The sequence below is a fragment of the Tupaia chinensis genome, unplaced genomic scaffold (assembly GCF_000334495.1).
Source record: "Tupaia chinensis unplaced genomic scaffold, TupChi_1.0 Scaffold000253_1, whole genome shotgun sequence".
In the NCBI taxonomy this organism is placed as follows: Eukaryota; Metazoa; Chordata; class Mammalia; order Scandentia; family Tupaiidae; genus Tupaia; species Tupaia belangeri.
In genome coordinates this window covers 1,279,399-1,283,878 of record NW_006159733.1, presented here as the reverse complement: position 1 = coordinate 1,283,878, position 4,480 = coordinate 1,279,399, and the positions used below count along the sequence as shown (strand labels likewise).

Genomic DNA, 4,480 nt, shown 5'->3' with positions numbered 1-4,480 from the left:
ATGGAGGAGAAGGGATTGTGGCGTGGCCATTCCCTCCCCGCCCCCTGGAGTGATTTCTCACTTTCTGTCTCTCTGTCTCTCTGTCTCTCCAGCAAACGCAGGCATCCTGTAGCAAAAAGTTCTCAAAAGAAAAAAATTATTTGTGTCAGGAAAAGCTCACCCCCTGGGTTATATTTTTGTCCATTTTGTCATCCATGATGACACAGTGACACCATCATGGCCCAGGAGTATTCTGTGGACCATGTTTAGAGATCATTATCTGATGTCCTTCTGCTCCCGCCCCGCCCCCTCTCCTGGGCCAGATTGCAAAGTAAAGACTGGAAACATCCAGACATCTGGGAGACGACAATCACCCTCTCTCTCCTGGGCCAGATTGCAAAGTAAAGAAAAGAAACATCCAGACATCTGGGAGACGACAATCAAAAGCACTTTTAAACTGACCTTCGTACTGCCCCTAACCCATCACTGCAGCAACCACTTTGGGCGGCCGGCAGGTAGGAGCTCAGCCTGGGGACAGGGACAGGGCTGGGTCTGTTCTCCCAGAGGACTGTTTTTCACGTTCCCTGCCTCTATGGTCCCTGGAAGCTGAAAGTGCAGGAGACGGAGAGTCCTTCTGCAGGCGTGGAGGAGGAATGTCACGCTGACGTGGTGCCTGGCCATGGTGAATGCTCAATGAATACTTGTGAACGAGTTGGTTGGGATGTGTGGTTTGCTTTGCCACATACCTAGAGCCAGCCAGACAAGGCCACATTCTGGCCCTGCCACTGACTGCTCTGTGCTCCAGACAGGTCCCCTGACCACTGCGGACTCCTAGGACCCAAGTGCCTGTACCAGGCAGGAGCCTTCCTTGCAGAGATCAGAAGCCATACTCCCACTAGCTTAAGCCAAAAAGGAAAGGCCCGGCTTCCAGCCCAGGAGGGGCACTTAACTCAGGCAAAAACTGGAATCCTGGCACAGTACCCAATGTCCCCAAGACTCTCCCTGTCTCTGCTTGACTTCCATGGACAGGTTCTACCCACGTGGAGAAGATGGCTGCCAGCAGCCCAAACTTGGATTTGTACAGAGGGTTTCCCTCTCTCCATATCAGTATGTCCATCTCAGGGAAGGTTCTGGCAGGCCCTGTTCAGTCCTGGTTCTACCTAGCTCACGTGTCGGGTCCTATAGTGGGGGAAATGGGTTGTTTTGAGAAGGGGAGGGGCAGGTCAGGTGTGCAGACAGCCTGTAGGAATGACAGGATCTACAATGCCTAAAGGTTTTTACATGTCTGCTTGTGTATGTTGAGGAAGTCTAAGTCAAAGAAGAGCCCACAAAAACGGGACACCCAGGGGACCAGACCAGGCTTTGCCTATTCATAGTAATGGTTATTGTTAGACCACTTTCTTTTGAAAGAATTAGTTTATTTAACTTTATTTATTTGTTTATTTATTTTAACTTGACCAGAGAGGGACAGAGTGAAAGAGAGAAAAAAAGTGAGAAAGCAAGCCACCAGGTCCAGGACTCGAACTGCAGTCAGCCATGTGGGAGTCCAATGCCCTTAACCACCACGCCACCTATAGGCCCCCCTATTATTAGGTTATTACTTGGCTCCTAATATATTAGGCCGTCAGAAAAGTCATGATGTATTTTTCTATGCAAAAATGAATCATGCTTTCCTGGCAACCCAATCCCAGGCTCTGTGTTAGACCAAGGATTTGGCAGATATATGTCATACGTGCATTTCTCACTCTTACAACAGCCCTAAGCCAAAGGCACTTCGGCCCCCCTATTATTAGGTTATTACTTGGCTCCTAATATATTAGGCCGTCAGAAAAGTCATGATGTATTTTTCTATGCAAAAATGAATCATGCTTTCCTGGCAACCCAATCCCAGGCTCTGTGTTAGACCAAGGATTTGGCAGATATATGTCATACGTGCATTTCTCACTCTTACAACAGCCCTAAGCCAAAGGCACTATGAGCCCCATTTTAAAAGTGAAGAGACTGGGGTTGAGGTTACACAGGAAGTAAATGACTGAGGCCAAATCAAATGTAGGTCCTTGTGGCCATGTTTTTGTCCAAGGTCAGGCTGCCTCTTCAGAAGCCAAAGCTGAAAGCTTGCCAGATGGTTGCTCGGACCACACTCAACCCCACCATGGCTTCCATGCCCTTCCCAACTGCACACTGGCCCAGGTCTCCTTGTCCTACAGGCCCTTCTGGCTAATGGAGACAGGCCATCTGCTTCTAGAAAACGTGGACTTCTTTACCAAAGGGCACTTCTCAAAGACTTGATCTCCCAGGTGGTGACTCTGCCTAGAATTCTCAAGAGCCTGACCTGCTGGGTGGGAAGAAATGGAGATAGGGTGCATGGGGGAACCCTGCCATGGTATAAAATCAGGGAGTGTCAGTCCTTGCCTGAACTAGGGAAATACCTGCAGCTTCTAATGTTCTGCCTCTCTCTGTACTGCTTCTGCGGCCCGTTCAGCACAACCTGGCCAGAGTGATGCTCCTAAAACATCATCTCCCTGCACTCCACCCCTGCTCAGAACCTCAGTGGCTCCCCAGTGCCTCCCAGGCTCCTCTAGACCTTGTCCCTGGTACCTTCTCCAGCTCCCTCACCACCACCTGTCCCACTTGGGATGGCAAGAGATGAAACAATGCAATGGCCATTAGCCACATGTGGCTCTTTAAATTCATTAAAAATCAACTATTGGGAGACCAGCAGTTAGTGTAATGGCTATGTCGCTGGACTCCCATGTAGTCGACCGCAGTTCAAGTCCCAGACCCGGCAGCTTAAACTCACGCCAGGCGCGTGTGTGTGCGTGCCCAAGATCCCAAGAGGAGAATGGAGGAGAAAGGATTGCAGCGTGGCCATCCCCCCGGGGAGTGATTTCTCGCTTTCTATCTCTCTGTCTCTCTCTCTTTCTGGCGAGCGCACGCGCCCTATAGCAAAAACCTCTCCAAAAAAAAAATCAACTACTGGGACCAGCAGATGGCATACTGGTTATGTCGCTGGGCTCCCACATAGCTGACCATGGTTTGAGTCCTGGATGTGTGCCCAAAATCCTGAGAGGAGAATGGAGAAGGGATTGAGAAATCACACCCACCCCCAGGGTGATTTCTCGTTTTCTGTCTGTCTCTCTCCGGTGAGCGCATGTGCCCTATCGCAAAAAATCTCTAAGTTCCTCAGTCACACCAGTCACATTCCAAGCGCTTAATAACCTTTTGTGGCTGGTGGCTTCTGACTGGACAGTGCAGATATGAAGTGTTTCTATGTCACAGAAAGTTCTATCGGACAACACTGGGCTGGATTTCTAACAAAGGAGGCCCTGATAAAGGAATGTTATCAGCTTGAGAGGAATCCAGGACAGACTGTGACTCCCTGTGGTGGGTTTCCCAACAGATCCCTACTGTATTCCAGGCCCCGAAATTGCCAGGGGTGCCCTAAGCACCTGGGCCCAGGCTGGGCACGCAGGGAAAGCTCCTTGGAGAGGGGACCTGCAAGTTTTTGCTTCCCAACCAAGGTTTTTTTTTTTATCCTTTTCTTTTTCTTCTTTTTTGTCCTAGAGGGCCCTAATCACAGATTGTGCCCACTACCTAAACTTCCCTCCTCTTTTTCTCCAGGGAGGTCAGGAATGGAGGCTCAGGCCTTGAAGTTAGCCCCCCAGCTAGGACAAGCAGAGTTTCTGTTGAATCATTCGTTCAGGGCTCTGTGCTGTGGCCTCCATGTTGTCACCACTGGCCTCTGGGCTTTGGGCTAGGTAAATTCAGGGCTCTGTAAAGACAGTCGTAGGCCTTTCTGGCCGCAGGCCAGACAGCTCCTTCAGCAAGCCCAACCTGCAAATACAGAGGGGAAGTAAAGGTAGGGAGGACTTGCCTGCGGGAGGCTGGGGAAGGCACACAGGGATCCCACCCCATTCGAGGCCTAAAGTGAACCAGGTCTGAGCTAACCCGGCAGAGTGAGCATGGGGTCTCATCCCAGCTGCTAATCCCCTCCGCCATACACACCTACAGTCCCCACCCACACCCGAACCACCACTCCGTGGATCATCCTCCAGTCTTCCTGGTGCCCTGGAAAGAACAAGGTGGACAGTGGCAGCTCACTGACCCGAATTCGGAATTTGGAACATGTTTGGGAGAGAGGAGGTACGTTGCCGCCCACGGGCACCCCTTTCCGTGGAATGCCTCACTTAAGCCTCCTCGCCCGGGCGATTACGTACGCAGGGATGACTACCTTCCCCTCTATGACAGATGAGGAAATTAAAATTCAGAGGGTCATCTTCGTCAGCCGGCAGTGACGGGAGCGACCGCAGCCTCGCCTCTGCACGCCGGCGTCCTCGGCACCCGCCCTCCGGCCGCATCTCCTGGGGCGCCCCCAGTCCCGCCCCGGGGCACGGTAGGATCCGTTCTCCCGTGCGCTGCCAGAGCCGGGGGCGGCCGGGAGTCAGGGCTGGAGGGCCCCGGGGTACGGTCCCCGGTGCCAGTCCGCGCGCGGGGTGGCCGC

At 52.2% G+C, this 4,480-nt stretch overlaps 1 long non-coding RNA gene across 1 annotated transcript in view; it reads left to right on the top strand.

Annotated features, from left to right (window-relative positions):
• LOC102478567 (uncharacterized) overlaps window positions 1-4,301 on the top strand; it is an 18,897-nt gene extending 14,596 nt beyond the window's left edge. The window contains exons 2-4 of the long non-coding RNA XR_003549493.1: window positions 373-494; window positions 3,991-4,122; window positions 4,228-4,301. This is a non-coding gene — a long non-coding RNA (uncharacterized LOC102478567). The remainder of the gene's footprint in view (window positions 1-372; window positions 495-3,990; window positions 4,123-4,227) is intronic.
• Window positions 4,302-4,480: the final 179 nt, after the last annotated feature.